Source organism: Octopus bimaculoides, chromosome 6, assembly GCF_001194135.2.
Source record: "Octopus bimaculoides isolate UCB-OBI-ISO-001 chromosome 6, ASM119413v2, whole genome shotgun sequence".
NCBI lineage: Eukaryota > Metazoa > Mollusca > Cephalopoda > Octopoda > Octopodidae > Octopus > Octopus bimaculoides.
Window position 1 is genome coordinate 62,142,565 of NC_068986.1, and position 11,772 is coordinate 62,154,336.

The following is an 11,772-nucleotide window of genomic DNA, read 5'->3' on the forward strand; positions in this document are numbered from 1 at the left end:
ATATATATATATATATATATATATATATATATATATATATACACATTATACAAAATAATTGTAGTATATGTATTAAGAATTTGTCTTAAATTTACAAAAAAATTATATATTGTGATAGAATTGTTTCTGAGTTCCTCTATAGTCTTCCATAAATAGTTATTGTTTTCTAAAGATTTTCTTATAAAATGTTTTGAATGTTAATCTAGAAATTGTAGTACAGATGATGTTTGAGAAGGTGGGGAGAGATTTAAAAAATATATAAACATACATAGACCACCCATACACCAATATATATTCACAAAAGGAATAAAAATACATTCCTCATTCTAGAAATAATTGCAAAAGTTTATTTTTTGTTTCTGTTTTAATGAACAAAAATCTTTCAATATTTTGTGTTTTCATTTTTAGCTGGAAAAATCTATTTTTGCTGAAAATGCACATGCACAATCTATGAACTCACAAAGTGCATTTAATTTGTTGCTGAATCTGATTAAACATTTTAATACTCTAGAAAAGTGCATATTCATAAATTTCCAGGTTATGTATCTTATAACAACTCTATTCTTAGTTCAAATATTATGATGTAAGATATCAGAAAAATTCATACTTTTTGAAACTGTTTTAAAGCCACAAAACTCTGGTATTAAAATTTTATTTATATCTATCATTGAGTAAAAGTAAATGGAGCCTCTGTTGATTTTGACAGCTTTTTGATCATCTGAACTGCTTACTTGTTAAATTAGAGTGTAAATGGCTGAGTATTCCACAGACATATGTACACAATTCTCAGGCAGTATCAGCATGACATAATGTGTGTGACAAGGCTCGCCTTTTGAAATACAGGTACTCTTGCAGTTTCTCTCAACCTAATTTCGCTCACAAGGTTTGGATTGACCTGTGACTGTAAGGTAATAAATACTCACATCAATATCCAGTAGCCACCTAACCCAGAACAATCCTTAACTATATCAAATACAGAATTAGATCAAAGAAAACTACATAGAATATATAATTGAAAATGGAAAAAAGTCTTTTCGAGTGAATGCAAAACTTGGAAGAACAATTTTAAAAGCCCTGTTTGTTTTAATACAGGAGTAGTTGAATCTTGGATTCCATATCAAACATTTCCGCTAGTTGTGTAACACTCTGCAGTCAGTTAAAAGGGTTGGGGGAAGTACTGACCTTTTGCTTACTGCTTTTGAATTGATTTAGATATCAGCTTCAACTGCAGTCAATATTCTTTTCCCTTCGTTTGCATATTTTCTTGAATCATAATTTTAGAAATTTTCATCAATTGAATTTTTTGAATCTATAGAAGATCTGAAGAGTCTAGTGTCTAGATAAGATACTTTAAGTGCCTCAAAATATATAAAATTGGAGTAGATGATGATTTTATGTGGGGAGTAGGAATGGAAGTTTAATCATTTGAGGTTTTGGTATCCAAACCTTGGATAAGTAAATTAGTTATAGCAGTAAAATAGTTTCAGTTACAATTAGAAATATTTCTCTAGATTTATTTCATTCTGTTTTCTTTTGGTTTTCTCTATATTTCTCCTTTCATCTTTTTTTCCCTTTTATTAAATTTTTATCTTTAGATGAGCAATATATGCTGAAAATTATTCTAAATGATAAACATTACTGAATGGTGCCATGGAATGTAGTTTCGGATATTGCCTTTCAAAAATAATAGTAAGTTTTGTAAATATAAAACGCATCTGAAATGGAATCAAACTTTTGGACAGTATATCAAGTAAAATGCTTGGAGGCATTTTTTTCTGCCTCTTTACATTCTGAGTTCAAATACCACCAAGGTCAACTTTCATTCTTTCAAGGTTGATGAAATAAAGTACTAGTCAAGTACTGGGGTCAATGTAATCAACTATTTCCCCACCAAAAATTACTGGCCTTGTGCCAAAACTTTAAACAATTTTTATTATTTGTAGACAAAAGTAAAATTGATAAAATGGAAATCAAATTATTGAACACAACTTAGTACTATACATGAAAGTATTGGATATCTTGTTTACAACGTTTTTATTATACATTTGCATGGTATAAACCTTTCCTGTATGTATAGCAGAAAAAAACACACACACCTGACATAATTTGCTGCTCATTATTGTTAATATATTTTTAAAGAGAGAGAGAGAGAGCTTTAACCCTTTAGCATTAATTTTTAGAATGAATTGTTGTGAGAGACCACAGCTGGCCAGTTTGGCCATGAAACAGGAAGAATGTTTTGGCCAGATATGGCTGGTTTCAATGCTAAAGGGTTAATGAAAGTATACAATGTCAAAGAATCCCCCAAAACATTGATGCATTGTAAGTTTTATTGATTTGACAACCAGTAATTGTACTGAGGTTCTTTGATATTGTATACTTTCAATAAAGCTCTCTCTTTAAAAATAATTTGCTGCTTATTATTGTTAATATATTTATGTCATGAAAAGAAAATGCCTGCAAACTTGCAGTGATTTAATATTGAGCTGCTTCAGGAAAATTTACTGGAAACTTTTTAAAAGGAAAATAAGCAATGAGTATAAATAATCAATTACTATTGATAACTTCATACCAAGACTCATTGAATTTTGTGTCTTCAATAATTGAGTGAGCATCATTGAATGCTGGCTCTGCACAATATATAAACATATTATTTTGTAATAAAATTGTAAAAATTTGAAGAAAAAAAAAGTGGGGGAGTTAAAAGCCTAAAAATAATTAATCATATATAACAAAGTTTAGTAAAAAAAAATTTTTTAATTAAAAAATTAATTTTAATCCTTTAATTCTGTATTTCAATTATAGAATTACTTGTTAAGTATAAATGGTTCCAAAACATTTGTGAAATATTCAAAACACTCCTCCATTTTTAGTCATCAGCACTTAATTCGAGAACAAAAGGTTTGAGTGTATCACTCACTCAATAAATGACACTAAATGACAACATTGTTGGAAAATTTGTTGAAACATTTATTACACACAAGCATGATAATTTGAGCCAATTGCTTGACTTTTCACAGACAGAGCTACCTGTCAATGGGTTACTTGTTTCTATCATTTTTTATTAAGTGGAATAGATATCAGTTTTATAGTTTATAAGGAGTACATGAAATCCAGCACTATGATCCAATGAAACATCATTTATTGTGCTCCTATTACATTTACTGGTGAGCTCTACCCATGACTTTTTCCTGGGCCTCCAAGATTGGTGGGAAGTTATCCTCAGGCTGGAAACCTATCTTGAATGCTTGCAATAGAATTATCTTTGCTAGAAGCAACCAAAGGCCAGGTAGTGGTGTTAAACCCAGGTCTATCACCTAACAAAAATAATCCCTTACCATCTCCTAAATTTTATTCACAAGGTGATAGAAGACACCAAGCAGCAGGATTGAACCCCAAACCATAAAGCTGTTAAATGAACTTCTTAACCATATGGTTATATCCAACGTTCTATGCAGTCAGATCAAGCATAAAACTACATAGTTGAAAAATGGGCTTTTTAACCACAAAGATACACCTGTACTTGGCTAGTTGGACTGTGCTACTGAGAGCTGTCTTTGAGACAACAATGTTTTGATCTGAACTGTCATTACTTTCACTGGAAGGTTGATTACTCTAGGAGAGTAAATTCTGGATCTCTGTTTCTCATCGAGTGCTTATTGAGCTAATTTACTGTGTGCTTAAACTTCAGTAATTCCTCTCAGAAAAACGTGGACAAACTTATCTTCCTATGAATTTCTAGCTTATAGCTAAGAAAGCAACTGAAATATTGATTGGATTGCTCTGTATTTGTGTAACATGCTGTAGAGGAAGAAGTGTGTTCTTAATTAAACTGGATGAAAGCATGAATACCATAACTTACCATTTCCTCCCTCTTAAAAAGAAAAAAAATAAGCCAATCAAAACAAGCAAAAAATAATTACAAGAAATGCATTATTTTGTCTCCTTTTATTGTGCAACAATTAAGATTTTTCAAATAGACATGACATTGTGCTGAAGTTAGCAGCTGGGATGCTATTATATGGAGATGGATTTCTGTCACTGGAATCACTGTTGATATTCTTAGTGAAGGACAAATAAACTCATTGAAGCAAAACAGAATATATGTACAGCTGTGCATCCATAATGTTTGGTTGCCTTAAGGAAATCACATGAAGAAATAAAATCAATTTTATTACAATTATGCGTTGTTTTTCTTCTTTCACTTTAAAGCATGAATATTAAATGTAAAATAGAAATGATCTGAGTCCTAGTGGTGTCTTTGCATACTTTTTCTTTATAAAAGTGATAACTTGCAAATGTTGAAATACATGGTCACTCAACCATATTAAAGGAAACACATTTCTAATATACAAAAAAATGGGATGGTCAAGAGTGAAATACTTTTACACATGTCTACGTAATCAATGCTAACTTGGGGCTAAACAACTACAAGTGAGTTTTGGGGATTCTTGCTCCTTTGGCAAGTAAAACTTACATCATTTGCTTCAGGAGTAATGATATAAGTTTTACTTGACCCAGGGACGTCTTTAAACTCCACAAAAAGAAACGTTTATTCAGTGCCCTCATCAGAGGAAATTGATGTTAAAAACTTGAAAATCCCCCATTTGTCAACGAGGGGAATGCTGCTTCCTTCAGACATCTTTGGCAGGGGGGGTCGTGAACACAACTGGAACTGATCTAAGGGACATAACTCCACCCTGCTCAAGATTTTGCTAGAAGAGATTTGTTCCAGAATTTTTTGCTTGCAAAATTAACTAACCATGATGTTTTCCTCCCAGTTGTAAAGAAGTTATGCGCCTCTGGCACCTATACAGCTAAGTGCTTTGTAAGTGCAAAACCAATGGTCACTCTATGACCGGCCATAGCAAGTAACCTAAAGGCATGTAGCTATAAAAATGAGTATTTGGAGCCCTTGATATACCATTCCCAAGTTCTTAACCTGATTTTGAATAGTTCAGTCAATAATGTTGAGAACTAATCAGTACCTTCTATTAGATTATTTTGAAAATACAAAAAAGATGCTAAACATGTTGACTATTGCGAGAGGTAGCTTTCACAAAATGGTCAACCCTATTGATTTCAGAGTAGCAAATGAGAAAATAGAATGGAATAATTTCCCATTGTCCTCAGATTGCAAAGACAATTGTGTTAAAGTTGTATGGTGTAATTTGAGAGAAATCTGTCTGTTATAGCAGGACAAACAATATAGGTTTCCTTGTTGGTTTCAATAATATGTGTATGCATAGTGGGCAACAAGTCTGGAAAAATTATTAAAAAGAATTTTATATTCAGAATAACCTTTTGAAGTTCGAAAGGTTCCACTGTTTTCTCTGCTTTTTCAGATTTCATCACCCATTTGTCTGGAGTTTATCTAACAAGAAAAACTATGTAAAATTTGATTCCCTTACTCTTTAAGAATAAATAATATTTGATCAATCTGCTTTCTCTTAATGTACTATTAACTCATTGATATTAAAAAAAAAAAAAGAAAAATTGAGCAGTGTTTCATCAGCTCACAGTAGTGACTTCAGTCTTTACAAACATAGCTTGAAGAGGCATAAAGTTGAAAACTTTGGTGCTATCTGTAAAGTGAGTTGTTGTCGTTTGTTCTTCAGACAATAAAAAGATTTGATCCACAAAGTACTGAACTTGATTAGGAATTCAAGAAAATTTGAAGGGATAACATAGAAAGAATGGAAGAAGATTCTAGGGAACTATAATTAAGTGCTACATGAAATACTAGATATCTGGTTTATGAGATAGTATGAAATCTGACAGAGTAGAAAATTAATGTTAAAAATCATAGTAATGGTAATCAAAACATTTTAAATAGTTTATATTTTTAAATTGACAGTTTTAGTTAAAAAGCATGTGAAGTCCAACAAATACTGTCATTGCAATACATAATTACCATCATTGTTTTAATATTCCATGCTTGATTGAGTTAGATAAGAGTATGTTGTAGTAACATTTATGGTTGGATGCTCTTCTTGTCACTATATTTCACTTGTGGACATGTTTACTCAGAGAACTAGATGAAAATGACATTGCATGAGCCTTCTTGACATGTCCGAGCATGTCAAGAAGTCTGGACATGCTTTCATTGTGGACTGCAAGCAAATTACACTGTCAGCAAAGTTGTTATTGACAATAATCAAATGAAGATGACTGAAATATAAACTCACTCACAAACATGCAATATATGTTTTATATATATATATATATATATGTATATATAAAACTGCAGCTGTCATAAGCAAATATGGTTTGCTGACATACCATGTTTTTGCTAATTATTTTAGCTGCTATGCAATTGTAAGCAGATATAGCCACCATCTCAGCCCTCCCACCCGTGATCCAGCAGAACATGTAGGATGTGGTAGCTGGAGCGTAAGAGAACTGCATCAGTACACAGGTTATAGTCTGTTGTATTGCCAACTGTTATGACTATACACTATAACTGTGTAGTGACAATAAAATATATAACGAAGCAGGATAAAAACAACGTAACAATCCAACAAACTCTCCATGAACTGACAAACTACCAAAACAACACCTTACAACTTCCTGCGATTAACACCTACTCTCACACTGCTGCTAATTATAGTCATTTGGTCAAATCTATTCTTGCAGGGGTAGTCGTGACTGTTGCCACAACATCTCCCCTTTTGAGATTTCGACTTTCATAGGAAACAAAATTTAATTTTTTTTTTTTTTTTTCTTTCCAACGCCTCTTCCTTTTAGAAATTTTGCTTTCCTAGAGTACTTTTTCCATTTAGGAATTATTTCTAAATGTTCAGTCTGTTTACGTTTCCTGTTACTGCTTCTAGGCTCAATTTCTTTTGGTGCTGGCACTTCGAACATGTCATCGAAACACTTCCAATGGAATTTCCTTTCTTTCTTCTGTATGTCTGATTTTTTATTGATTTAGGTGTTGTTTATGCTCACAACATTGGCCTTTTATTAAATACATCATGTTTCCCATTCTTTTAGTCACTACACTATCCTGTCAACTCTCTTTACTGTTCTTGTATACTTTGAAATGGACTTTGCCCTTCAAAATGTTTAGTTAAATTTTTTGTATTCTCTCTATACGTTTTTTCCTTTGGCTACAATTTGTTGAAGATAGATTTAATCCATTGCATGAACATTAGGTCTGTAGGTGACTTGTCTGGACTGATATTCGGATTGGGCATTATTCTGTACACCTTTTAAGAACTTAGTGCTTTGTCATTTCCTAACTTGTTCCTTGCTTTTTTTAGTGCTTGCTTGAAAGTATCTATGAATCATCTGCTTGCCCATTTGACCTCAAGTGGTAGGGGGGAGTTAAACATGTGCTTGATTGCATGCATTTTGCAGAATTTCTTGAACTCATATCCTGTAAATTTTATTCCATTATCTGATACTATGGTGTCTGGAACACCATATCAAGCAAAAGTTTGTGCAGGAACTTTATTGTTGCCTTTGAAGTAGGTTGACTGCACCTATATATTTCCAGCCACTTGGTAAAGTTATTAACAATGATCAAGTAGTAGGCAACTTTCACTGGTCCAGCGTAGTCTATATGTACCCTGGACCATGGACTAGCCATCTCAGACCATGATTAGTATTTCACTGGTGGCACCTTCGCTGCTAGCACACAAGCTCGACATGATTTTACCAAATTTTCAATGTCCCAGTCCATTGTCGGCCAATGCATGTAACTCTTCATCAAAGCTTTCATTTTTGACATCCCCAGGTGTCCACTATGAAATTCATATAATATCCATTTCTGTAGTGCAGTTGGTACTACCACTCTTTGCGCGTACATTAATATACCATCGCAGAGTTAAAAATGGTTCGCATTCGTGTTTTTCTTTTGTTTATTTTTCAAGGTTTCCTTCATTTTTATGATGTATTTGTTCTCTACTGATTTACTTTTTATATTTTGTACAATTACTGGCAAGTCCTGAATGACATTATGCATTATATTTTTAATTTCCTTTTCTGATTGTAATGCAGCTATCACCGTATCTTCCAGTGGTTCTGCATTCTTCAGAATTAGCCTAGATAAACAATCTGTATGACCAGTTTTCTTAGAAGGAATGTAGTCCATCTTAAAGTTATAATTCAACAATATTGTACCCCAGCATTGTAATCTGTTAGCTGAACAGGTAGGACTTCCTTTCTTCAATCCGAAAATTGATAGTAATGGTCGGTGGTCCATCTAAAGCTGAAAACTTCTACCGTGGAGAAATCTGAAATTTCTTCATGGCAAAAATAATCACTAGAGCTTCTTTCTCTGACTGTAGTTTTTCTCTGCTGTAATCAGAGCATGTGAGGCATGAACCACCGCCTTCATATTACTGTCTTTATACTTGTGTAACAAAACTGCTCCTACGCTGTATTCAGAAACTACAACAATCTCCACTGCAGGATTGAAATGAGCCAGCGACAAATCTGAAATTAACATTTTTTTGATATCCTGAAACACCTTTTGACGGTTATTTGACCAATTCCATTTGGTGTCTTTCTTTAGTAAATTATTAAGTGAAGCTCTCAATTCATACATGTTTGGTTGCTATGTTAGTTGAGGGAGACATATTTTTAATTGTGTCTGCCCTCGACAAGAATGAGGCACTTAAATATATCAGGAGTTAGTTCCTTCAGTTTAGACCTTTTGCACATTCGGTTTACAGTCCCAGCATATGTGACAAAGCCTTCATCCTCTTTTTTAACAAGATTCCAACACTCCCACCGAGTGTTAAATAGGGAACACTTATCACTAAATATTTTCTATAGTAATTTGACTGTTTCCTGGAAAGAAATTTCTCTAGCTTTTTCTGGATAGTATGAAATTACAATATTTTTCACGTTCAGCTGATGCTAATTTATGTAATAATAGTCTTAATTTTTCATTGTCTGTCCACGACTGGCAATCTTCCTTGAAGATTTCTTTGTACCTTCTTAAGTATGCTACAAACATCATACTCTCCTCTGGGTCATAACTGAATTCTGTTATAGAGTTTGATATGCCATCTGATGAAAATAAACTTGTAGTGTTTCCGAACTTCTTAAGACAGCCCCATTAACTGTTGTTTTTCTTGTTGCTGAAGTAATTGTTTCTGCAACTCCTGTCACTGTTTTTGCAACTGTATCATGGAAGCTGTATCACAAAAATTTGTCAACTGACCTGAATCCTTGTTGCCAATATTGTATTGCCATTTGTTATGACAGTAGGTTTTTACACTATAACCATGTAGTAACAATAAAACATGTAACAAAGCAGGGTAACAACAATGTAACAATCCAACAAACTTTTCATGAACTATACATGAACCAACAAATGATATTCTGACAAACTACCAAAATAACACCTTACGACTTCCTGTGATTAACGCCTACTCTCGCTAGTCTTTCACTCAGGCCGCTACTATTTATAGTTGTTCAGTCAAGTCTATTCTTGCAGAGGGTGTTGTGACTCTCACCACAACATAGTCATTTCAGCTGAGTGGACTGGAATAATATGAAATGAAGTGCCTTGCTCAAGGATACTATGCCCTACCCAGTCTATTAATCAAAGACATGCCCTTCTGATCATGAGCATTAAGCTCTAATGACTTAATCACATGCCTTCACAATAGATGCAGGCATGGTCAATTCTTCTATAAGTTGGTGTCATAAGTATGAGGCTCCACTTTTAATCCCATTGTGTAACATCTTGGCCAAGTGACAGTATCATATCCACAGGGTGACCCAAGCTTTATGAGTGATGCTATCATTAATTCCCTGAGTATTTCAGCTAATATATATACAAGGGTTGGACAAAATAATGGAAAGATCTAGCATCATAGCATCTTAATTTTGAAATATCTATAAAACCGTCAAAAGCTTGTTTATTTTTTGTTTTTTGATTTATTATTAGTGTTGTTTCATATGTTTTCCTAAAATTGCTGTTTTTTTTTCAGATATCATCAGAAAAAGGAAATTAAAATTCATTAAAATGACAGATCTATTGAACCTTCAAAGAGGTCAAATTGTTGGTGCTCGTATGGCAGGTGCTAGTGTAATGAAAACAGCCGAAATGTTTGGTGTATCAAGAAGTACTGCCTCGAAAGCAATGACAGCCTTTGAGAAAGTGGGAAAAACTTCCTCATCAAAACAAAACTCCGGAAGAAAGCCAAAACTTTCAGATAGGGACCATCGAACTCTTATGTGAATTGTTAGAAAGGATCACAAAAGTACAGCTCCCAAAATTACTGCAGAGCTTAATGACCACCTCAAGAACCCTGCTTCCACAAAAACTGTTCGCTGGAAGCTGCACAAAGCCAGATTTCACAGATTGAACATTTATGGTGCATTTTAGAAAAATAAGCAAGGAGTCAATATCCTTCACCATCATCACTACAAGAACTGGAGACTGTTTCAGCAGAAGAATGGACAAAAATTCCTTTGGAAACAATTCAAACTTTGTATGAGTCCATACCTCATAGAATTCAAGCTGTAATTACTGCCAAAGGCGGTCGTACTCCATATTAAAATAAATTTGTTTGAAATTTTAAGGTGCTTCCATTATTTTGTCCAACCCCACTAAAAATTGTTTCACGTGTATGATGCTTGAAGGTGTGGACAAGGAACTGCTAAATAAGATAACAAAATGGAAGACTGCAAGATTTTTCCATGTCAAAAGATGGACAAAACATTGATGGAGGGCACTCGTGTTCTGTTATCTGAAAGCCAAAAAGACAAAATATTGAAATTCAAGAGGGGTTATAAGTGTTGGAAGGTGATTTGTGATTTAAAGACGATACCAGACAATATAAAGTATGAGAAACTGACAGAAATGTGGTATAGACATTTTAAATGACTTAAAATTTAAAAGATAAAAGGAAACGAGTGAAGCTGCTTGAGGTGGGGCAAGTAGCTCATTTTCATTATCATTTTCTTTCTATCATTCATGTATATCATACTTTTAATTAAAAAATTTTTTTTCATTTTTTCGTTTTTATATGTCCCCACATGTGTTTGTATTGTCCCTTCTTCGTTGGCCCCTTGTGGGTAATAAAAAGTGATATATATATATATTGTAGAGACACAATCAAGTGCTTAAGAAGATCGTACATGTGATAAGTATAGCAAGAATAAAACTAGAATCTGTAATATTCTACATGACAGGAGGCAGCAAATCATTGCCAGGAACAACTATGGGATCTTTACCCTTTGAACGGCACATCGAGAAATTAATTTTTTGTAACTAAACACTTTCAAATTTCGGACACTGGTAGAATGTGTCATGTAAAACATCTTTTACTCTTAGTGCTGTTAAGAAAATTTTGTATTTTCAAAGTTATTTCGTGTTAAAGTTATCGTATTTCGGTAATTTCAACCAATCAATGACGTGTATTCAGCTGAATAAAATTACTGCTGTTGTTTGTCAACAACGACTTCCGGCGGTGTATATTTCGTTTGTCACTGTTATTTATGACATATTTCATCTCAGTTACGTTTGTATGAATAAACGAGTGTATCTAAAGCATGTTTACTTCATGGCACCACGACGATTTTCGTGCATTTTTACTGCTTTTAGTTTGTTTTTTTTCTTGTTTTTCAGCTACTATTTTCGGAAAGATTCCCCCTCCCCCTCCAATTTCTTCATTTTTCACTTTTTTCCGTAACTCTAACCCTAAAATTCCAAACCTAACCCTAAACCCCCGACTCTAACCCTAACTCTAAAACGCTAAACCTAACCCTCATTTTAAAACCCTAACCCTAACCCTAGCCCTAAAGCTA